Source organism: Belonocnema kinseyi, chromosome 6, assembly GCF_010883055.1.
Source record: "Belonocnema kinseyi isolate 2016_QV_RU_SX_M_011 chromosome 6, B_treatae_v1, whole genome shotgun sequence".
Taxonomy (NCBI): Eukaryota; Metazoa; Arthropoda; class Insecta; order Hymenoptera; family Cynipidae; genus Belonocnema; species Belonocnema kinseyi.
The window spans coordinates 86,717,229-86,727,431 of record NC_046662.1 but is presented as its reverse complement, the minus strand read 5'-3'; the positions used below and the strand labels follow the sequence as shown (position 1 = coordinate 86,727,431).

The window sequence follows — 10,203 nt, the reverse complement described above, 5'->3', positions numbered from 1 at the left end:
GGGGGGGGGTATTTTTTATTAATGAACTTTTTAGCTGAAAATTTAACAGTTTCCTAGAAAATTCAATCATTTGATTAAAAACTCAATGGTGCTGTTCAAAATTCGTGATGTTAAATCGAATGTTTGTTTTTCAAGGTAAATTAAATTATTCTATTTTGGATTAAAAATGGAGTTTCTTATGTAAAAACTCAACTATTTAGATAAAAATGTGTGTATTTTATTAGTTGGTCTTTTTGGTTAAAAATATACCTTTTCGGTTGATAATTCAATTATTTGGTTGAAAATTTAACTGTTTTGTACAAAGCTATTATTTTCGGCTTGAAATTGAACATTTTAGATCATTTTTTTTTATTAAAGACTAAAAAATTTTTCTTCATTAAAAAAATGGTCTTTTTTATCTGAAAATTCAAATACTCGGTTAAAAATGAATTTGTTTTGATTGAGGATTCCACTATTTTGTTACGAATTCTCTTTGTTGCAATATCAACTAGTTAAACTACTTTGTTTATTCATAGAAATTTATTCACTATATTTATGCACAGCCCCTAACTACATTCATATTCGAACTGAGAAATTTGGACAAATGTATTTTTCGTAAACGAAAAAAGAAAATAGAGTATCTTGCAACAAATGACGACGCACTACACGAGCTCATTTTCTTACAAGATTGATGAAATTGGTCTTGCTAGTTGGAGGCTTTTATTAGGTATGGCTAGAAATTTTTCAGACGGAGGTGGGATAAATTTATTAAATTAAATCTTTATTGCCATTAATTTACTATAAATTGAATAGCGGATAAATAGGGGACTTTGTATGATCGTAAATATAACAATATTTAAAATTTCTTAAAAAATGTAGTTACGTGTTTTCTTGTTTTGCACAGCAGTATTCTACATATACCGAAGAATAGAAACTAATTTATGAATTAATAGAAAAATGGTGTACAAGGTTCTTGGGATGCTTATAAACTCTTGTTTCTCGTGTTGGCAACAGGCGATTACATACTCGCAAAACTGATAATCATATTCCCTTGTTTTAAGTGGTGCAGGAAGTGCGACTCATTTGTCTAAATTCTGAAATATTTATCCGTACCATTATAATCTTCTTCATGGTAACCGTATATCCTGTCATATAAGCAGGGACTTAACAATCAATCAACGATGTGTGGAGACGAACAACGACCGTAGAAAGTGCATCTCTGCTTGCATTCGAATGAACCTACTGTAAAAGTGGACGTAGGTCTGCTCACTTGAAATCGCGTAAGATATCTTCCACGTGAGGGGAATTTTATGGAGAATTGTGTGACGTTACGCGACGAGGAACGTAATCTTGATCACAGGAACCAGTAAAGAAACTATCCAAACAGTTTTCCAATTTCACAATCGAATTGTCAGTATAAAATAATGACACTCTAAATGGCAAAGAAATACCCCGACGAATGCAGTTTCTCAAAATGACAAGAAAATTTACGTTAGTCATGAAATTAATCACTGCAATTTCACCAGCTATTAAAGAAAGTAATTAAAGATGAGCTCTATGAATTTCGCGCTTGACATTTGAAATGGGCCCCCGTAATACGGAGTTTCGTATATTTACAACAAAATTATACACCTGCAAGTAACCATTCTTGCGTAAAATTAAATCATCTCTCCGTATTGACGCACCGATGAATGAGAAAGCTATGAACGTACACAGTAATTATCAAGCGTGATTGATTTATCGATATTTTTGATATCCTCTTAACGACTCCAACACGATTTCATCATCCTGAAACATTATTTTTTACATTAAAAAGTTATTTAGAGCAATATGACTAATGTTTCAGTAATTTGCAATAACTTAAATCAGATTAGCGAAGAATATTTCATTAACTCGAGTTCGATGTTTCAAACCTATACATGGGTTCAAAATAGATTTCACTCATCTTAAAAGGATATCTGATCGATTGAAAGATTTTAAGTAAGTTGCATATAAAGGTTCTATATACCTAAATGTCAAACTAAAGCAATGTTTCCTTATCCTCTTATTTATCGCGTTCTTGCCCTCGCATCTTTAGCTTTCGAACTCCACTTTAAATGTTAAATGTTAAATTAGTCTTCACAAAATTAATCGACGTAAGCAGCGTGTGCCTAAAAGAAAGGGTTTCGTAGATAATTCAAATATATTCTCTAAGATAAAATTTTTTTTATTTAAAAATAATTACTATGAATACGGATTAATTGCAGTAGATTTAGACAAAAACGAATGATGAACCAAAATTTATTAAATTTCTTTCTACATTCACAAATTTCAAGTATTGAACTTTAAATCTGAAAATATAAGGCCAAAATACTATGAATAAAAGTTTCGATCTATGTGTATGAAATTCAAGAAAAAAATTCGCCTGGATCTTAAGGCTCGAATTTTCATTAAATGCCAAAAGTATTGCTGATTTTCTGAGTCATCAATATCAGTTTTAATACAGTCCTAGCATGCGTTTTTTACCGTTTCAGCAAGCACGCCCCATCGATTTAACTTTATTACGCGTAACAAGTGCGTGTGGTAATGAACGCAGTAAGGCCATTTCTTCTCCACGACTTACTTTCCTCTAGTCTCTAGTCTGTAGTTCGAAACGCTTATTTGTTCATTCTGTTGTCTCATGGAAATTTTCAATTGAAAAATTGAATAATGATGTTACCATGAGTCGGAATCCGTGAACTTGATTATCTTTTCATCCAGAGTCTCTTGACTAATTGTGCAACAGCTTCTAAAAATGGTATGAAGCATAATAGCAAGAACTATCGATCCTGATTTATGTTGACATTTTTCCCACTAAGTACATAACAGATTTTGATCTTGTTCTTGCTAAATAAGGCACAACGAAGAAATACGAGGTGATTTACGATGATGCGTTAATAATGCTGGTATCCAAGCTGCACTATTACAATCGTTAGATTTTGTAGACGAAAATTTCACCACGCTAATCATATACTGGGTTTGAAGAATAACAATTTTAATTTAGTTATTCAAACTAAATTCTATTGATTGAGTACATATAAATAGGAAAAACTTCTCTTTACTTGAAAGCAAGTTTCCTTATTATTCAAAATCGTCTGACTAGGGAATGGTGGCAGTCAGACCACTAGATCATATTCATCTCACGTCTGTAAGAAGCACGATATTGCGAATTGTGTCCTCACCCTCTTCGAATTTAAAGTTCTACCTTGGAGTTTTGTAAACCAAATCCCTCAAGTTAATTCAGGACGCCTCGAGACAAATGTTAAAGAAACATTTACTCATCCAGCACTTTTTCATTTTTCATTGCTTCAAATAACCACGTCGTAAATCGCATCAAAAACTTGCACAATGGGTAGTTTTTATTTGATGGATAATGAAGTTGTCAAATGTTTGCATCGTTTGAGTACACTCTGTTTTTGTGTGTATATGTTCATAACTTTTAACGTATTCATTAGCAGTTTGGGATACATTGCTGCAATTTATTGTGTCTTCACATTACCTGCTGATCTGACTTGCACAACGGTGCCAAAGCGGGTAACATGAATGCGAAAACTACTCCAAACTAGGATCAGTCGAGGTGTACAGTATTATATCATGTGGGAAAAAAAAGATTAGAAAGAGAGACAGAAAAAATGGAGTGCAACACAGACTCCCGACTAAGAAGCAAGATAGTCCAGTTCCTCATATCTCGCCCCTTTTTAAGCTGGTCTCCGATGAAGTAACCTGGTCTCGCACCTTGTGTCAAGCTTATGTCAGGATCACCTGTGCCATTTGCGGGTCTGACAAGTAATGTCTGATCAGCTACATCCGCGCCCAGTCTACCCGGAGAACTTTACGAAAATGGCAAACGGGGGACATTCTCCAACTGAGTTGACTACATGTAGGGACGCGTGATTTGTAACGGTCACTTGAATCTTGAAGTGGCGATCACCGCTTCGTGCTTCGCCTCCTCATGGGCTCATAGTGAAAACTGAGAAAGAAGGAAGTCATCATCCATCATTTGATCTGTCACAGTGGCACAATCAAAAAAAGATTTCGCAAATAAACTGGTGAAAATAGGGAGTACGTACGCCTTGAGAACATAAATAACATACCTTTTTGTACGTTCCACGTCTTTTGAACAGCGACATTAATTCAAATTACTGGTTTGAACCCATGAGTCAGATTGCTTCTCGTTTTTCGCGGGAGGGGGCAAACAGTAGGACAAACAACATAATATTTACACAAGCAAACTAATATTTAAAAAGATGAATTTAGTCAGGGAAAGACGCTACAGAAAAAAAACTTCATAAAGGCCAGATCATAGACTAACTCAGAGAAAAATGGTCTTGAAGCAAAAGCATCTTCCTCTTGCATGTCCTGTTTTGAAACATGTGAAAATATTTTTTGCAAAAATAGAATTACTTGGTTGCAAATTTTGTGAAGTGTGTCACAAATGGATAATGCATGCTGCAAATGGATTCTTTTTGAGACAAATGAAAGTCTTTTTAACCTTTTTTAAAGGAAGATCGATTTGGATCAAGAAACATCCTTTTTACACAAGAGGATATTTTCTCTGAGTGACAGTATTTCAATATTAATTATGGATCATTCATAAACTATTTAACACATGTTTCGCTCATTTTTATTCCTTACATCATCCATTGAACATGTCGCAAAAAAGTCATTTAGACCCCACCCCCCGTTTATGTTTCTTTATCCTTTTAAAATATTTTTTCAACCACGTCTCATTGCATACAATTTAGTTACTTACTGCCTGAGACATCCAAATGCCTAAATAATTAGAAGTTATGAAAATTAAAAGAAAGATGTCAAAAAAAAATATAACGTACAATAAACATTCACTTCTCAAAAATTAAAACATATCAAAAAGCTATGCCATCTAGTAGAAACATATTGATCAAAAACTTCATTTTTCACAATTTTTAAAAATTATTAGGACAAATCTTAAATTATTTATTATCATTTATACATTTTTCCAAATCTTTCTATAGGCCAAGCGGGCCTTGAAATAACCTAAAAATTTTAAGGAACGATCGTCATCATGATAAAGGCTAATAAAATTTAATATAAAATGATATTGTAGAATTTCATCGAATCACTCAAGTTGATATTTTTATGAAGATGTTAGATATTTTTAGTTTTCACTTCATGTTCCAATCTGTTGTATAATCTAGAAAAGTATATCATTGAATCCAATGATATACTTAGCAAATAGGGCTAAATCTGATACATGTAAAGAATTTTGACTTATTTCTGGGGGGTCGCGGAGGGTAGGGTAGTAGAAATATTTGAGAATCGCTTCAAACCTTTGAGATTCTTTAAAATGCCTAAATTTTTGTGAATAAATGCTTTGAAATTGAATTGCATTTTTATAAAATGTCTTGATATCACGTAAAGTTACATGAAAGCTTATAATATTCTTAGAAATTCCTTGATGATTTTTGCGATTAATTGAAACCTTTTGACATCTCTTAAAATTCTTTGAAGATCTTAAAAATTTCTTGAAATCTTTTGAAATATCTTAAAAAATTATTAAAATCCTTTGAAACTTATTAAAAATTTTAAAAAGATGTTGGAATTATTTAAATAGCCTAAAATCTTTGAAATTTTTCAAAATCTTTAGAAATACCCTGAAATATTTGAAAATCTTTAGAGATACCTTGAGATGTTTGAGAAACTGGGAAAATTAATCAAATCATCTTAGTAGGAACCTTTAAAATTCCTTCGAATTACTGAAATTCTCGAAATCCTTATCAAATCCCATTAAATATGTTGTAAATCCCTTAGAATCTTTTAAATTATCGTAAAATTGTATAGGTCTCATACAAACCTTCGAAACCTTCTGGAATAGTAGGAAATTTTTTAAAACCGCATTAGATTGTTTTAAAGGCGTCTTCCATAAATCACGTCGCGCACTAAATGATTTTAAATATTTCGAAATACTTTCAAATTTATTATGATCTTAAAAATTCTTAGGAATCTTTTACAATACGCTGAAATCTTTGAAGTCCTTTAGAATCTCCTGAATTATTTTATGCCTCTTTGGCATATTTTTAAATGTCATTGGATATTAGGCATTTTTTTATATGTTTGGAAATGCCTCAAAATATCTGAAAATCTTGTCAAATATTAAAAATACTTTAAAATCCTTTGAAATATTTGTAGTTCTATAAAAAACTTTGAGACCCTAGAAAAAGTATTAACATTTTTTATTGCAAACCTTCAAAATCTTCTGAAATTACTGCAATTCTCCAAATCCTGAAAAAATCCCGTATAATCTGTTGGACTTTTTTGAAAATACTTTGACATATTTTAAAATTTTTAAAATCCTCTGAAATCCCTTGGAATCTTTTTTGGGTCGATTCATACCAACCCCTGGTAAGTAGCATTTTGTAACAAGTCACATATGTAGGAATTTACATTGCGGCAAAAGCCACATTTGCGGCAACTCATTTTGGTGGTGAGTCAAATTTGAAACACATTCCATTTGGGAAAATTTAAAGTCTGGTAAAATAGGCAAAAATGTCCGTCAAGTCATATTTTTGGCAACTTTTATTTTAAAAAATATGAAGCTCACTAAAAAATGGAAAAAATCTAGCAAGTCTCATATGCAGGAAGTCACACTTGCAGCTAGTCACATTCGCTGTAATTCACATTGTTCACCTTTACCATGCGACTTGCCATAAATGTGAATCGCTGCATTTTTGCTAATTTTTCCAAAATGTAAAATTTTTCATAATGGGAGATTCCGCAATGTGACTTTTCACAAATGTCAGTTGCAACAAATGTGACTTTCCATGATGTGACTGGCCGAAAATGCGACTCTCCTGGGGTTCGCATCATCCGGACCCATCTTTTCGAACAGCTTACCTTAACCCGATTAAGTTAAAAAATGGTGAATGATTTTTCTGGGAGTAGTGTTTTAAAACATGTTAAAATGACTTTGTTTTATAAATGTTTGTGTACGAAATACACCAAACTCTTAGTTTCGTTCAACGTTCTTGACCTTCCTAGAATTGTTGGCTCCTGCAGTTTTTCAGGGGAGCAGGGCGAGAGCGGGTTCGAAATTTTATATATACATATATATTCCAACTAAAAACGAGTCAGGCGGCCTGCACTGTCCAAGCTTATTTGAAGGCAACCCCTCGCATACTGGACTGAAAGCGAGAGCGTAGTGTAATCGCAAAAAGTTCAAACTCTAATCTTATTATACCGATATTGAAGTCTTCACGCTACTTTATTACAATCTTTTACTTTAATTACTAAACATTAACGTCATACTATAATTCGTTGATTTTTAAGAAATATTACTTAACAGTATCAATTTAGCCTTACTCCCGCCCCCTGCCAATTATGTAATTGATCATAACAGTTTCCCAAATCCACATCACACAAAACCTATTACATAATGTATTAACAGCCCTTTATTGACAGAGTCGGATTTAGGTTTTAGGCAGCCCTAGGCCATTTTCGAATAAGAAAAATGAAAGCTATCGTGCCGCCCCTAAAAAATTGCTACCCTAGGCCTAGGACATGGCCTTCTTGGCCTCTGATGTAAATACGATACTGATTATTGATGTTAAACAGAATTGTAACTAATTCGTCTCATCAGTTAACCAAATTCATTCGCGTCCATTCACCGTCACGTCGCTCCTATTGATCTTTGTATCACTCTCACTTTCGAAATGACATCACGAGTGTCATTATAACGCTCTCTGGAATAAATTCCGTTTAAAACTAAAATTCAGAAGAGATGGGAGGAATATTTAGAGAATATATTCTGACAGGAGAAAGTTTTGCGATTCAAGTGAATGAACTGAGGTATTTAAGATTTTAGTGACTATACATAGATACTTTTCCAAGAGGTTAAGGCAAGTGATACTGAGCTTATATCCTCACCAAATCGAGAGGAAATGTCATCGCCCTCTCTGAGTGAAAGGACTCAAATAAAAAAAAAGTTTTCAAGAATAGTAATTTTGTATCTACTTTAAAAATACTAATATTTCAAGATAAAATTGTATGGTTATGATCTATTTACCAGGTGATATACTTTCCTTATTTGAATCTATAACTTAGGCCTAAAGTGCATTACATCTGATCAAGTGTAAAAAAAATAATTGCCTAATAAAAATTGATTACACTTCACAGGTATTTCATAGTGCGAGTTCCTTAATCTGGAGAAGTTGAGGCAGTTTGAACGTAATTTGAAGCAACACTTTACAGAATTCTTTCCAAGATGTGATCGCGATGCAGTGAGATGCTTATCCAACCAATGTGCAATTGCAACACAGGCACGTTAGTTTTTTCCATGTACCTGTGACAGCGAGGTGCGACCTTCTGTCCATGAAGGCAGTTTAAGCATCAGGAAATCTTAAGGGGAATCCAGTCTTTAGAAGCATCGTTAAACGTCTTTTGCTCACTCTTGCGTAGCTCCTGCAGTTAAGTGTTGCTCACAGCCGAATCACGTTTTGCAGTAAGATATACTTAAACAAATTAAATTAATTCAAGTTTCTGGCAGATATGCTTCAAAGCGAATGTCTCTCTTTACTTTCATAATGGCTAGCATATTCTGATTCAAGTTTGTTGAACTTGGATGTGATAATGCTCAGAGAAATGGAAGAGAAAACGTTACACAATCTAATGACAATAGAAACTTTCAATCAATTTCATAAATTAGAGTCAATTTGAGCGTACTCTGTACACCATGGTTATTCAAATTGGGTATCTAATAATCAAATCCATGTGCAGTTGATTTCTCACTAGCCGGAAAGAAATTATGTTACGGACTTTTGAAAATTAAGGAATTAAATATATATTCAATCAAAATTGAAGTTCCTTTCAAACATCCAACTTGCACTCCAAGTACTAAAAATAAAAATAATTGGATAATCAGACATGCAAAGCTACAAACTAAAAATTGTCGACAATTTTCATCCATGAGAACACAAAGGTGTTTGCACCTTAAGATATTTGGTTCTTATTTCTTGGACTTAGGGTTTTGGGTTTTAGCTCATTTTTGATGTTTTGAAAAAAATGAATTCGTTTCTTTTTGCCCGATCGCCCGCCCTCTCTGCTTTATCATAAAAATAACAAGAAGAAACCCTTAATTTTGTACAAATATGAAAGTAGAACGCATTGTATTTAATTAAACCAATGCTCCCTTTCCCCATCCAGAATTCTATGAACACCACCCTCTTAAACAGAATGAAGTGTTGTGCGAACATCTTGGACGTAATATTTGGAGAGACGTACTCAATTTTGGGCGATTCTTAAGAAAATGTCTTCATTTTTATTTTAAGGAGAACGTCCAGATCACCAAATTGGAATTCTTCCGCGGTACACCCGCTGAGATTACCTCAAATTGGCTATAAAAAAGTGAAAAAGTATATCGTTTTCTTTACGCTGAATTTGATTATGGTAAATTTACGAGTTCTTGTTCTGCTTTTGCAAATATAAAGACTCCCAATAATAAGAATAAAAATATATAAAACGTTTAGGTGTTACTATTTTTTTAGATGTTTGAGATGGTAACTACCCCCTCCCCCTCCCTTCCTCGTGTCTACCGTGAGAGTATTCCCCTTTAGTGACTTCCCATTTTCATTGAAAACTGTAAAGTTTTTTAAAGGAACTAACTCGTCAAACATATATTCCGGTTATTAGACTATAATTATTATTTTTTATGTAGTTTTTCAAAGTTTAATTTTCATTTGGAGTGCGATGGAAGGATGGGAGTGGCTAAAATAAAAAATCAATGCATATGTTATATTCCTAGAAGTCATTTGTTCTCGTATTATTGAAAATCACGCCTTCCAGCCTCATATTTGTAAGAAAATAGAGCTCTCCCCGTTGTTATTCTAATGGGAAAATAGAGGGAGTAAACCGCATATTTTAATAATATCTAATCTAAAGAAATAACTTATTCATTTTTTACATAAAATTCACCAAATAAGTCACTGCCGTACACAAAATTCAAACGAATATTTTTTGGACAACCTCCTATTTTATAGGTGCTGACACCACAACTGCGATGTTGAACACGATGCGATAGAACACTCAATTGAGAAAATCTGTGTCACTGGGGTTAGGGATATAATTAAGAATTTGAAAAACGGTAAGGCTGCCGGGGTAGACGGTATTAACGCTGAAATGCTTAAACACGGTGGCGAGTGCATACTACTATATAGACTGTGCGAATTGATAAAT

At 33.2% G+C, this 10,203-nt stretch overlaps 1 protein-coding gene across 2 annotated transcripts in view; it reads left to right on the top strand.

Moving 5' to 3' along the window:
- Positions 1-10,203, top strand: part of LOC117174721 — a 126,222-nt gene that overhangs the window by 79,436 nt on the left and 36,583 nt on the right. Inside the window, exon 1 of one of the 2 annotated variants that reach the window (XM_033364040.1) lies at positions 8,339-8,473. The exons of the other annotated variant lie outside the window; for it this stretch is intronic. The gene's annotated coding sequence lies outside the window, so the exon portion shown is untranslated. Of the gene's footprint in view, positions 1-8,338; positions 8,474-10,203 lie in introns of those variants that run through there. 2 annotated transcript variants of the gene reach the window in all.